General features: G+C 45.5%; 1 protein-coding gene across 8 annotated transcripts in view; it reads right to left on the reverse strand.

The window, feature by feature from the left end:
* Positions 1-15,209, reverse strand: part of LOC147444167 (uncharacterized) — an 84,287-nt gene that overhangs the window by 60,514 nt on the left and 8,564 nt on the right. The window lies entirely within an intron of this gene.

Consider the following 15,209-nt stretch of genomic DNA (forward strand, 5'->3'; position numbering starts at 1 on the left):
GAGACGGTCCAAAGTGTAAATGTGGTCAAGACCTTTAGTTAAAGCATCACACAAGATTTATACAAAAGACATATATCAAAGCTTCTCTGAGGGAATTATACAAAAGAATTTACAATAATCCGAGCAGCGGGTTTTTGAAAGATGATGATATGCAATGGTGGAGTGCTCTATCGACAAAGCCTTAATTAAGCTCCAAAAACTTGGCAAGGGTTTAAACCAATCTCTGCTCATAACTATCTTACTCCGACTTTTTCAGGACAGCCGATATCCGAATGGGATAATTTGAACTTGGCAAGGGTTTAAACCAATCTCTGCTCGTAACTATCTTACTCCGACTTTTTAAGGACAACTGATATCCGAACGAGATAATTTGAAGATGGTTTCCACACACCGTGGAACGCTGTAATCAAACGTTTTGGGATACGTATCTACTTGTGTCCTTCTTCAAGAATTTGACTTAGCAAGGCCAGTATGAAAGATACACCATCGGACTACCTTCACTTCTTCAGGAGTAAGTTGCTACAATCCATGAACTGACTGGAGCATGCAACAGCTGGATGTTATCATGAAAAAAAGCTACGTTTGAGCCAGAAAAGGTAAAAGCTTCCACAATAGATTGTCCACTCGACCCAAATTTACTCCAAAAAAAGACCAGAGTCACCACCCTTTCAAGAACCTACTTACCCCTCAGCAAAGAGAAACCTTACAGCAAGAAGGAGATGTTTTGGATGCTTTCAGATAGGGCATGCTTTAACACGGTGTCCTTTATGCTCAGAAGACTCAGCAGATGAGAAACAACCTACTAAGAAACCTCGACCTTATGTGGGCCTTGTACCCAATAGTTATGATGCGTGTATTCATGACTCATCTAAAGAACTATAAAGAGCACAAGGAAAAATTCAAGGACATGCAACTTTAATCTTCTATGATCCAAGAGCCTCTCACAACTCCATCTCTTCTGACCTTGTCTCTAGTCTAAGAATAAACTTTGATACCATCGGTCACAAATTGAAGCATAAATAGCAAGTGGCAACACTCTTTATCAGTTTCTTCCAAAGGGTACAATGGACTAGTTGACTTCCATATCGTGAAGCTTGCAAATTGCAGCGCTCTCCTTGGCATGACAAGGTAGATACCAATATTGCACTTCACCAAAGGATCATTACCTTACAACATGATTGCAAGCCAATCATCTTAAACGTCTGACCATCTGCATATTCCTCTAGTTCTAAGATCCTTTCTGTGTGTGATACTTTGCCGGTTTCATAAGAATTCTATTTTTGAATCTGAAGGTTACTGATTGAATACGTTAAGACCCGTTTGAACTATTTAAACCTGTAATACGCGATTTACCAACCACCCTTACACTGGCTTCTGACCCATGGATGCGGTCTTTCTTCAACCCCCTTGATAGAAACCTGCTGGTGCTCCTAGCCAGGCAGTGGCAGACAGAAAAACTTGACTTTTAAGCACGAGAAGAAGAAGAATCAATGAAAACACCGGTCCACTGAAGACTACCCCAAGATAGGCGTATGCATCTATATACTCCACCATCTCCTTACCATATGTAAAAGTGGGTGCTGACCTCCTGACCCACTGTTGTGTGGTGTTAAACATCATAACCTTGGTTTTCCCCACACAATCCACTATCGTGGGAAAATGTGTACAAAGCATCTAAATGACATTGCATCCCCTCCGGGAAGTCAAAAATCAACACAATATTATCAGCATATAACAATAGTGGGATCCATGTCCCTACCAACTGTGCTCCTCTATCACCGTCCCTCTCAATGTAGTCAACAACCTCATCCACATATATGCCAAATAGTGTAGGGGATAGCGAGCAGCCCTGTTTCACCCCAATAGTGGAGTGAACCAAATCAGAAATCCCCTTTGGAGTGCGTACATGCCCCATTACTGACTTGTATAGAGCCATGATCCCCCAAATGAACTCTTTGGGTGCCCCCATCTCCTGCAGTCTGTGCATCAATCTAGCTTTGGGCACTGTATCGAAGGCTTTGCAGAAGTCCACAAAGCAACAGTAGAGCCGTCTCCCACATAATCTCCCCTCCTCAATAATGGCTGTGAGTGTCAGAATATGATCAAGAGTAGAGAAACCTCTCCTGAAACCTGCCTGTCCTGCTGCCCGCACACCCTAGCATACACAATTGATAGCATAACACAATAGAAGAAGGAAGAATTTAGCTCATACACAACATAGTAGAGATGGGGAGAATAATGTGGAATGGAGAGAGAGAGAGAGAGGATGAGAGATAAGAGGGGCGGAGTTCCCCTCTCACAAAGTATTGACCCTTGAATAGGTCTAAGGCGCCCCTAGCGGTATTTGTTTATTCCACTAAAGATTCAGTGTACGTATAAGAAGCTCTCATGGAGAGATGGCGCCTCCAAAGTTGAGAACTATAACCTACATTCACTTAGCTTGTGGTCGTTAGATAGGTGTGGCCAAATATCGGAGGTAATCGTGCTATCTAGTAGTTGGTAGCCCATGCAACTGAGCCACTTGGCTTGTTATGCCTTCTGCAACTGAGCTCCTTGTTACAGCTCTTGAGCCTTTCCTAGCACATATCTACCACTTGTAGGGGTCGCTTTACCTTGTGTGTCCTCGTCATGCATGATGTGGGCATGCATGATGGGCTGGTGAGTCCAACTGCCATGCAAAGAGTGCCTATGTGCCCCTACCATGCATAAAGAGCTCCTGTGTCCACCTACCATGCATGTACTACCACCTCATATTGCCAAGCAACAAGCTCCTCTCCATGTCAGCAAGCACCTCTCCACCTCGTCCAACAACTTAAGTGTCACAACTGGATGACATGGCATGACGAAGAGTGGACTTAGAGAGATGAGAAGGACGCGACCCTAGTGGGACCCGAACCCAAGGGCCAAGATCTCGACGTACAGGCCCAAGATTTGTGACAGGATTCGTGCCGCATTTGCAATAGAAAACACAAGCTGACGTGGCATGCCGTACAGACAGGTGGCGGGGCAGTTTTTGGCAGTTAAGAAAGCACATGAGTTTTGCGAGTTCTAGTAAAAGAAGGCCAAGGGCATTTAAATATGAGCCTAGGGGGAGTTATTTTCACTCTTAACACTTTGGCAAGTGGCTCTCACGGGTAGTTGTAACTGTAAAGAGGAAATGTTGTAAGGGGCGCCTAGTTAGGGACCAGTGACTCTGGTATTGGAACTCTGCCACTCTGGGACTCACATGTGAAATTTCTTTTCCGTTCACGTGTGTGTGAGTGTTGCAGATTATGTTCTACTTGTTCTTCAATCAGCACATGGTGTCTTCCCACTTACAATGGTAACAGAGAGTCTGTCGTTTGCTTTCTGATAGCAAACGGGTTCTACATCAACATACAACATGACGTTATGGATTCGAGCACGTATTTGCAATTTCTTGTTAACAAGTTGCAAGATTTACTTTCAAGGCATTCTCGGCACAGTTTGACAACAGTTCTTGAAAATCATGATGCCCACGTGTCACCTCCTCTAGCACCTGACAGTTCAAGAGGTTCCAATAATCAGCCGAGATTTTGTTATCCCTCTTAGTGGTGTTTTTTTGTCAAATGGTTGCAGACCTATTGTATTACCTTTGCCTCCACCACCACCTCTTGTTGATACTCCTCGATTTTGAGAAGGCTTACGACAGAGTTGACTGAGATTTCTTGGAGGGAACTTACGCAGGATGGGGTTCTCAAATGCTTGGATCAGAGGTGTGTCAGCCCTCTACAGATGTGCGCACAATCAGGTACTCTTGGCAAGAGGAAGAGGGGCATGATTCACGCTCACGCGATCGGTTAGACAAGGTTGCCATCTTGCCCCCTTCCTATTTCTCTTCTATGCAGAGGCCATGAGCTGACTTCACAGGAGCTTGGCTTGCGTGGTTTAGAGCTCCCCATTAGGGGAGCGGTGCTACTTGACGCTGAGTTTGCTGAAGCCATGTACATGGAGGGCCATGAGTCCAATTTGCACAGGTGTGAGCAGGCTCTTGAGGTGTTTTGATGCGCATCAGGAGCACTGCAACTGGAGGAAGACAGTGGCTTTCTAGGTTGGCAGTGCTCTTACGCCTGATTGGTCGCCGGGTGAGGGCTTCAGGTGGATCCCCCCAAGGACTTCTGCACACTTCTGGGTTGTTAGGTTGGCTTGGACTTGTCCCCAGAGCAGCAGACTGCTCCCCTCCTCCTGTCCATTGGAGTTCTGCACGGCTCTCTTTGGCAGGCAGAGTTGTAGTGGCCAATCAGGTGTTGTTGGCTACTATGTGGTACATCATGTCCTGCTAGATCTTCTTGAGCTCTTGCATCAGCCAGCTGGAGAGGCTGATCAAGAATTTTTTTGTGGTCAGCGCGCAACATCCAGCTAGCCCAGGCCAAAGTGCCTGGCAGGTCATCACCTTATCATGTTCTCGAGGAGGGCTGGGGATCATTGACCCAGCACACCACAGCAGAGCCCTCCTTGGGAAGCTTGTGATCAAAGGACTGCTTCCAGGGAGGAGCCTTGGCAGGATCTATTGCTTCACCGGATTTGTACTCAAGTCCCTCATGCGGGCGGCCATTGGAGCCCGTCCACCAGGTGGATTTTTACAGAGATGCGCAAAGTTGGTTTGAGCGGGAGGTTGGAGGACCGATTTGTTGCGAGCCTGCCTAGGTCCAGGGGGCAGTGTAGGAGTGGCCTGGAGCAGCATCAGCCCACTTGCACAGAGGAGCGCTTGAGGCAGCCTCTTGTTTGGAACCCCATAATTTGCACACAGAGAGGCACCTGGCTGGTAGCAGGCCTCACGTTTCTTGGGGTCCCATGGCAGAGGGTCCAATCCGCACTCTCGGTGACTAGCTTCAGTTTTCAGGCTTGCCCAGAGCATACAGTTACGAGGCATGAGGGGAGTGCAGAGCATGTGTCAGGATATTACAAAGGCTATATCCACTGCATGGCTTACCCCTCTAAAGGCAGTAGCGCCCAAATGGATGGGGACCTTCACGCGGCTGGAGGTCCTCATTGCAGTTCGAGCTTCCTCGGAGTCAGAACCCCACATGTTCTTTGAGGTTCAAGGAGAGGGTCACCTTCACATAGTCGCAATAGAGGCTCCACAGGTTGAAGAGTGTTGTTTTCAGAGGATTCAAGTTGTGGGCATTTGTGGGAGGACTTGTGTCATAGATTCTAACCAAGCAGATTTTGAGACAGGACACTGGCGGCTTTGGGCTTGGGAGAGCCGCCCTGGCCCCTCAGGCATGAGTGCAGTGGGACTGGGGAGAGTGGATTTGGCGGGATCCTTTCTCCTCAGCCGACCACTCAGGGACTCCCTTTTTCCAGTGCACAGCTCGCTTGGGACGTCACATACTGGCAGCACAGAGGGAGGCTCGTCTTGCTGCAGCACTTGACTGGCAGCAGGAGGGTCTCACAGCTGAGTTCTTGTCAGGTTTTTAGGAGCGGTTGTGGGACAGCGGGCAGCCAAGGAGTTACTAGGTTTCAGTGGCTAGTTGCACACAGAGCAACAGTGGGAGTTGGTTAGTACAAAGAGGCTTCTCGGCAGCATGTGCAGCTTGCGGCCATCCTTTGGAGAGCCAACGTCACTGTTTGTGGGACTGCCCCATGGCACAGCAGGTTTGGCTTCAGGTTCTTCGGCTGATGCCGGCCCTTTCCACACTCCACATCTCTTCTTTCCATAGTAACAGGGAATCGCCGTTTTCAGGTCTCCGTTCCCCGTTCCCATTCCAAGTTCCCGTTCCGAATCCCCGTTCCGTGTTTCAAATGTGAGTACCCGTAACAGGGAATGGCATTTTGTTCCGCGTTCCCGATTCGCGTTCCCGTTCCGGTTTCCCGTTCCTGGTAACTATGCTTCTTTCTTATGCTTCTTTGTCTTCCCCTTTGGTGGGACACTGTGCAGAAATATGTCCTTGTTCAAAGCAAGTGAAACACTTACCTTGAACAATCCCAATCTTTCTTCCATTGCTTCTTTGCCTTCCCATTGGTTGGACACTGCAGAAATATGTCCTTGTTCGCAGAAAATGAAACACTTACCTTGAACAATCCCAATCTTTGTTCCAAAGTTTTCTTGAGTTCGGTTGGTTCAACTTTCCTCTTGCCAAGCCGTCTCTCTCAATTATTTCAGTTCCCTCTTGAAAAGGTGGTCTTGAGTTCAAGCCCTGTCAGATAGATCTTACAGGTCTCTTGAGATTGTTCCTACGACGTTAAAAACTTCTCCTCTTCTCTTGACTTTTCTTCTTCTTTTGCAAGTTGACTTACGATTCCTCTTCATACTTGTCATCATTAAACGGAAATTTCCTTTGACCTCTCCATCTGCTCCTCAAGTGGTATCATTTTGAAGAAGCCCGTGGAAGAAAGGTATCCCAAAACTGTTGGTTGTATGACAGAATAGTATTTGTCTTCTTCGTTCCTAAGTGGTTCCAAGCCTTCAAAACCTGTGCTTCATATGTAGGTGTAAGCAATGGTGAAGAAAACAATTGTTTGAATCCCACCACTTTCATGGTGGTTTCCATAAAGCAATAGAGTCGGGGCATTCCTTTTTTAAAAAGAGTGTTTTTTTAATTTTAAAAATCCAGGGAAGGGTGGCATCTGCTACATTTGATCAGCCATTGAGTTGGATCTTTCTTACTGGATGCTTTCGTTGTTTTTATCTTTGGTTTTGCTTTCTGTGGAGGATTTCTCATCTCCTTCAACTGTCTAATGGCTGTGTTCAGCGAGGCTGTCGGACGCATATCGTAATCAAGTTGATGTGCCTCAGGAGCACTAGCCCCTCAACTAGGCACTCCTTGTGGTATTTCTTTATCTTATTGATCACGTGTCAAAGTTACAACTTGTCCGGTGAAACAGAAGGGTTTAAGGATTTTAGCTCAGATCTAGTACTTCGCACAAACACAAGGTTACTTTACTTCACTTGAGAGAACCGAACACAACGAAAGAGAGGCAAAGAGAGATAGAGAGAGAAAAGAGAGACGACACCGCATGTTGGGTCCCAACCACCCTCAAGGGCCCCCTTTCTCTATTGCAACAGCAAGTACTTGCTTTGAATTACTTGCACAATGCTGATACAATGGCTAAATGTTGAATGCTGACTAAATACTCCATGCTGATGCCGACATGATGCAAAAACGATAGGGCTGAATACTAAAGCAAAACCGCTAGGGCTGAATACTGATACAAAAACATCGGCTGATCTTATGCAAAACGCTAATCATGTTGGGGTGCTGGCGATGGAAACGCTAGGTGTCGAGGTGTTGTGGACGTTGGGTCCCTATGGATACTGTGTTTTGATGTCCTAAAAACTAAAGACCAAGTGACTCTTTTATAGGTTTTTTTGCCATTTTGTCGTACCTACTTTTTATAAATGTCATGTCAAAGTCACTTATCAATAAATGACTTATGTGACTAGTCATATGCCTATATGCTTAAGTGATTGTATTGTGCAAGTGAGGATATGCAACTATGAAGTGCCTGATCATGCGCTTCCTTCTAGAAGCTCACAAAGTGCGAGGCTTGATCCTAAGCTAACTAAGACTGATCCTGACCTGTAGCAGTCGCTTGTCCACGTGGCTCAAGTGCAATGCGCACATGACATCCCCTGTTAAGGGTGAGACACAACTGCCGAACTCTTCTTGCTTTTTATAGTTCTCATGCGGAATGCTTTGATGCTTGTGGATACAAAAACTAATGGTACTCAAAATCTAGAACTTCATGTATCCGTTGTCGATCTTCGTGCAATGAATAGCAATAAAGACGAGAGAGCCCCAGATGCAAGATGGACTAAGAGTGGGAGTGGCTAATGAGTACGGGGTTGGGTCACAAAACTTCTTTGAGAAAAAATAACTGAGATGGAATCTTGGTTTTTCTTAGGTCCTTGATTCTTCCCTTGAGTTACAAAGCCGAAGCACATCCAGAGCTCTCATACCAATGTTTGGTGCAGCAAAGAGTTTAAGGATTTTAACTCAGATCTAGTACTTTGCACAAACACAAGGTTACTTTACTTCACTTGAGAGAACTGAACACAATGAAAGAGAGAGGCATAGAGAGACAAGAGGGAGAGAGAGAGAGAGAGAGAGAGAGAGAGAGAGAGAGAGAGACGCCACCACATGTTGGGTCCCAACCACCCTCAAGGACCCCCTTGCTCTGTTGCGAGAACAAGTACTTGCTTTAGATTACTTGGAGAATGCTCATACAATGGCTAAATGTTGAATGTTGAATACACCATGCTGATGTTGTATTGAAGCAAAACCGCTAGGGCTGAATATTGATGCAAAAACGCTGGGTTGATCTGATGCAAAACGCTAATGATGTTGGGGTGCTGGCGATGGAAATGCTAGGTGATAAGGTGTTGTGGGCGCTAGATGCCTCTGTGGGTACTGGGTTCTGATGTCCGAAGGCCAAGTGACTCTTTTATAGGTTTTTTAGCCATTTGCCCTGCCTACATTTTATAAATGTCATGTCAAAGACACTTATTGTTCTCACTGGCGCCCGATTACTTTGGTGCCTGTGGTTTACAAGATATAGATATTGGCTAAGATGTTGGTGCACCGCATTAAGAACCATCTTTTTGCAGGACTTCATAAGGCTCAATATGATTTCATTCCACGTCGCCAGATTATGGACAATCTGGCTAATGTTATGATTGGCATGGAGTATGCTAAGTACACTCAACAGGATGTGTTGGTTATGCAAGTTGATATTGAAAAGGCCTTTGAGACTGTACAGTGGGACTTCATTGCTGCCACGATGAGGTGCCTAGGGTTTGGTCCTAAATTGACCACTGTGGTTTATTTCTTGTATGCATGTAGCACGTCTTCGGGGATCTTGGAAGGTGAATTAACATAATCTTGGCCTCTTGGTTGTTGGGCAAGGCAAGGTTGCCCCCTTAGTGCTTTGTTGTATGCTATTGCCACTCACCCCCGGTTGATTTATCTTGATCGCCTGACCTTTGTTGAGCGTCTTCATGGTCTGTGGTTACCCTCGGGTTGTACCTTCGTTGGCCAGGCTTACGCTGATGATTCGTTGTTTATGCCTCGTAATCAGCAGGCTGATGTTGCAATGATTATGGAAGCGTTGGAACTATTTGGCATTGCGGCTAAACTTAGAGTCAACTTTTGTAAATCAAAGCTTCTGCCTCTTCATTCTTGTGATTGGCATAGTCTATTGTGGCCAGGTGAGATGTTTCTCCAAATGTGATCACTAGGCATTTGGGTTATCCAATTGGATGGATTGTCACTCACTCTTAGAAAGTGGATTAGGTTATGCAACATTTGAATGTCAAATTGCATTACTAGAAGTTATCCACTTGGCCGTTACATGTTCGTCTGCGAATTGTTCTGAGTATCATGATGGCATATATTTAGTTCCTTTTGCCACTGACGCATTGGCCTCGTCGTTCTCTTGATTCTCTTATGTCGGACATTATGTCCCATTTGTGGTGGACCCATGCTCAGAAAAAAGGCTTGCGCTTAATGTCGATGGAGAAGCTTTGCACTCCTAAATGTCTTGGTGGCCTTAATATCTTGAATTTGTGCAGGCATGTTCTTGCTAGGAAAGCTATGTTGTTGCCTACACTTGCGCAACAAATTCAGCCTTGGACTCGATGTTTGCATACCTCGGTCAGCATATTGTTACTTCCTCATTTGGCCATTGGCAATCATCTATCTGGGAGGTGGTTTTTGGCAAGATGGAAGAACACATTCTTGGATGTCCTCTTGCTTCCACTTTGGGAAAGAGGTTACGATTCATCTTTCATGGAATCCTTAACAGGAAGGTGATTCGATTCGTTTGGAGAGTCTCCATTGGAGCCGGGCATTCTCTCTTACTTTGGTCGACCGCTCACCTCGCCAGGCTTACTCTCTCTGGTCGTGGCATTCGTGTGGTTGAGGGTGTTGTCACAAAGTGATGACGTGGCTGCCCGAGAGCAAACACCCTAACTGCTGCTGAAACCCTAATTCTGCCCTAACCTAACCCTAACCCTAACCATAAACCCTGCGGATGATGACGTGGCACCGTGCGGCAAAATCCCGGAAATTACGGCACGTTTCACGGGATTGTACGACAGATTTCCACTTTTTGCGCTGGGAAAAGCATTGTTTTTTTTCTATGCAAAGGATGGGAGAGAGAAGAAACTTTTGCTTTAATTTGATAAGCTCAAGAGAGCTTATGAGAGAAAGAGCCTTTGCTTTATTTTTTAGGCTTTTGATTTTAATCTTTTGGGACTCTGCTTTTGGCATCCCTTGTAAATAAAAAAGTGACTTGGGCTCCCACTCTGCACAGCATCTGGATGCAGAGAGTGAGACCCAACCACTCTTGTACTTTGAACACTGATTAATTCAAAAAGAAATACCGAAAGGGGCGCCAGTCTTTGGGGCCAATATCTCTAGGCACGGAACTCCGCCGGGCCAGTGCAAATCTATTGTGAACTGTGAATTGTTTTGAAGTGGTTATTTGGTGCTGTCGTGATTGATTCTTGACTTGGAGTGTCCAAGTATGTTACAATGGTATCAGAGCACGGCAGATTTCTCTTCTATGGGAAATCCGATCCCAATTTTTTTTTCCACGGCACCTATGGCTTCACGCAAGGATCAGTCGACTCCCCCTGCATCCGGAGATGCGGGAAGGGATCACAACGAAGATTCAGGCAGAGAGTATGGTCCGCCTCGGCATACTCAGGCGGAGCAACGAGAGATGGAGCGTCGTCAATTGATCGGCGATGCAACAAAGATGATGCTCAATTTTGTGAAGGACCCAAAATTGGCAAAATATATGAGCGAGACTTCTTTTCAAAAAGTGCATGAGCAGTGGCAGAAAACCACAACACCACCCCCGAAACCCGCTCTCAAGAAACCTTCTGTTCACAAGAAATATTCAGAGAAGGAATTAGAAGAGGTGGTTGATGCACGGATTGCTCAGCTTTTTGACGTGCAGAACAAAGCTAAAAAGCACGGCAAAAAGCAGAAGAAAGGCACTAACTTCCGAGGTTATTTGGGTCGTCAATCGACATTTGATAAGGCAAAGAAACAGAAGGGCACGAGCAGTGGCAGAAAACCACAACACCACCCCTGAAACCCACTCTCAAGAAACCTTCTGTTCACAAGAAATATTCAAAGAAGGAATTAGAAGAGGTGGTTGATGCACGGATTGCTCAACTTTTTGACGCGTAGAACAAAGCTAAAAAGCACGGCAAAAAGCATAAGAAAGGCACTGACTTCCCGGGTTATTTGGGTCATCAATCGACATTTGATAAGGCAAAGAAACAGAAGAAGCGTGTTCAATTTGAAGGAGTACCCAGTTCTTCTTCTTCTTCTTCTTCTGACAGTTCTTCTAGCTCCTCGGATTCGAGCGAAGAAGACAAAAAAGGCAAAAAGCGAAGCAAGAAACAACGCTTCGGAAAGGGCAAGAAAAAGGCAAAGTCTAAATCTCGCCCAGTGAGTGACAGTTTCACAGAGGACTCGTCTACAGACAGTTCAGACTCTGATGATGGCAACTTTTATGCGAACAAGAAGAATTTTTATAAAGCCAACCAGTATGACTTTCTGGAAGATAAAAGCAAGAAAGTCTGAGAGTTTAAGGAAGGTGGACAGTCAATGAAATTTGACACATTATCGGGATATAAAGATGCTTCGAAGGCTTTGTCTTTTATACAGCAGTTTGACATCGCTTTCGCGGGAGGACGCTACTCAAAGCACTCCAAGATTCGGAGAGCTGCCTCTTATTTTCAGGAGAACGCTCGAACTTGGTGGTCGACGCTTCTTTTAAACAAGACTGCGCCAGTTAAACGGTTGAAATTTAAGAAGCTTTTTATTTCTTCTTGGCTAACTCAAGAGTATGAACGCGATATACGAGCTGCTTGGAACCATCTTCGAATGACCGAGAGAGATACAGTGGACGCTTATTGCGAGAGATTCTGGAGCTCTTTTCTACCCGCCTCTTCATTCAAGAAGATTTCGTTCAGAGAACAGATTGAGCGGTTTACCTTGGGTCTACCTACAGAGATCCGAGATCACTGCTTGGAACAGAAGTCAGCTTCTATTCAGGAGTTGATGAGTCATGCGAAACGGAGTTTTCCCATTCACTCTGGCAGTCTGACCTACCCCACCGATGAGGTCATGACACAACAAGCCAAACAGACTTCAGCGAATGAAAGTAGAAAGAGAAAGAGCAACACAGAAACGAAGGATGCACGACCCAAGCTTACTCCTCAAGAGAGAGCTCGCTTCATCAAGGAGGGGAAGTGCTTTGGATGTGGGGAACATGGACATATCTCCGCGAAGTGCCCTAAAAAGGCACAGAAAGAACAGAATGACAAGGACGACGAAAGGCTTGAGAGTTCGAGAGCAGCTGAGGAACGTGGAAGAAAAGGCAAGATGAAAACAGCACTGGTTCTAGATTGTGTGGGTACCGATCCCAACACCATGGACGAGAGTACAGAACTTTGTCGAGCTTGGGGCAAAGTGAAAGACCAAGAGGCCCTGATCTTCTTTGATGGAGGAGCCAAGGCCAACTTCATTTTACCGGAATTGGCGGCGCAATTCGAGATCACTCCCGATCGGATGGGACCACTTGCGGAGGCAGTTCTAGCGGCACCCGGCAGGGACGTAGCCATTACACCTGTCATTGGCAAACTTCGGTTGCATTGTCACGGGTATTTGGGGCATGAGGACTTTTACATAATGCCTTTGGAAGGATGTGATATTCTCTTGGGGATTCCCTAGTACCACAAGAACAACGCCGTGGTCAATTATCGGGAGAGGAAAGCGACATTGACTACAGAGAAGGGCAGAACCATTGTACTTGACATTAAACTAAAGGGCGAGACTGTCCTTACTGTATCGGCTTCGGCCATTTCTAAATTAATGAAATCCAGTCTGTTTGTTTACTCGATCTTTATGAAACAATTGAGTGATAAGAATAGGACAAATATGTCTAAACTTGATAAAGAACGCCAAGATTTTCTCCACTCTCACGCCGATTGCTTCTCAGAGGGCCTACCAGGCTAGTTACCACCTGCTCGTCTTGAAGATCATACCATTGATCTGATACCTGGAAGCACACCACCGAACCGGCCACCTTACCGTGTGAGCCGAGCACAGAATGAAGAGATTATGAACCAAGTGAAAGACCTCTTGGAAAAGAGTCTTGTCCAGCCTAGTACTTCACCGTATTGCTCTTGTAACAAACTTGGACACTCCGAGTCAAGAATCAACCGCGACAGCACCAAATAACCACTTCAAAACAATTCACAGATCACAATAGATTTGCACTGGCCCGGCGGAGTTCCGTGCCTAGAGATATTGGCCCCAAAGACTGGCGCCCCTTTCGGTATTTCTTTTTGTATTAATCAATCATCAAAGTACAAGAGAGCGGTTAGGGTTTCACTCTCAGACTCTGCGTCCAGATGCTCTCAGAAGTGAGGCCCTCACCACTAATTTAAAGGTTACAAGGGATGCCCAAAGCAGAGCCCCAAAAGCTTTTAAAATCAAAAGCATCAGTTCTCTCTCTCTCTTAGAGAGTCTTTTCTCTTTTTTTTTTTTTTTAAAAAGCAAAAGCAAAATTCGCGTCGCTCATCATTTTCCAAAAAAAAAAAAAAAAAAATTTAATAATCCGCCTCCGCGATTTCCGGAATTTAGGGTTTTTGGCAAAAATTAGGGTTTGCAGGAATTTTAGGGTTTCTGACAGAAATTAGGGTTTCTGTTGTCCGCCACGTCATCACTTTGTGACATACCCCCCTCTTGAAAGCATTGTAATCGACCGCGATTACGCCTGCAAAACCGACAAAAGCCATAAACCGTCTTAGCAGACACTGACTGTTAGTACCTACGTACTAGGAACACACATCTAGCACATGTACAAAATCGACAGTCACATCACACGACATCACAGGACATCACCAGACATCACAGGACATCACATGACATTCAACATTCATTCGGATCTTAGACCATGATTTATCGGCAATGTAGCTAGCAATCACATCTAGGTCCAATCGGGACCTCATCGATGTCCGATTGACTAACCCCTATTGCAACCATGTCTATTCGAGATCAATCAGACCAAAATGCTGCAGTCATTTCGGCTATCAGTTCCTGCACTCACAAGAAGTCAAGAACAAATCAGTATCATAATCAGGAATTCCATTTCATAAAGTCATCCAGCAGAATACTGTCAGCTCTCAGTATCCCTGAAGCTCAAAGAGACATCAGTGACTTTAGTATCAAAATCGAGGCATCTGTTGACAAAGGAGTGGAGCGACTCCCCTCTTGTGCATCCCACTGCACCAGATCTTCGACCAAGCTGAGTTTCTGGGTTCCGTTTGGAGTAGACTATGCTAAACCAAAACATCGAGGTAAAGTTTCACAATCCGAGGAGTATCTGCTAGGTCCTCCTCCTCCATCCACTTCGCATCAAATGCAAGAAAGTTCTTGAACTTAACCAAGAACCGCCTTCGGACTTTACCTTTCTTCGTATCATTATGTGCCAAAATCTGTTCAGGAACAAGGATCTCCTCGTTTTCTTCCACTTCGGGTTGCTCATCAGGCTCCCCATCATCAGGCACATCACCCTTAACAGGGTTCAAGAGACTCACATGCAATGCATTATGAATCCTCCAAGTATCTGGCAGGTCCAATCGGAAGGAGACATCATTTATCTTGTCAGTAATCTGGAAAGGTCCGTAGTATCACATACTAAGCTTTGGAAAAAGCCTCTCCTTTCCCTTTTTTTTTTCTTAGGCGTGCCTTCTCAAAAGTAAGAGCACCCAATCATCCTCCTTCAGTTTCCAGTCGCGACGATGGCGATCCGCTGCCTTTTTCTGTCGTTCTTGAGACTTCTGTAAAGTCTCGTGAACCTTGGCAAAAGCCGTATCCAAATCTCGCGAATATTCATCCGCTTCAAATTTCTAATCTTTCGTGCTCAGGAAGGATGGAACCTTCGCAGCAGTTTCAACAATCTCTCATGGCGTCTTCCCCGTCGAAGAGTGTATCGTGTTATTGTAGGCAAATTCCACCAAAGGTAAGTTCTTTTCCCATTGAGTCTTCTGATGCGAGATACAAGACTTCAATAAATCTAAAATCACTGAATTGGCAATCTCAAATTGCCCGTCAGTCTGCAAGTGGAACGATGACGAGAACTGCAACCGCGTCCCAATGTTCTCCCAAATTGCCTTCTAAAACAAACTCATAAATCTGGGGTCTCTGTCGGAGACAATCGTC

Source organism: Adiantum capillus-veneris, chromosome 13 (genome assembly GCF_014529385.1).
Source record: "Adiantum capillus-veneris isolate H3 chromosome 13, ASM1452938v2, whole genome shotgun sequence".
Taxonomy (NCBI): domain Eukaryota; kingdom Viridiplantae; phylum Streptophyta; class Polypodiopsida; order Polypodiales; family Pteridaceae; genus Adiantum; species Adiantum capillus-veneris.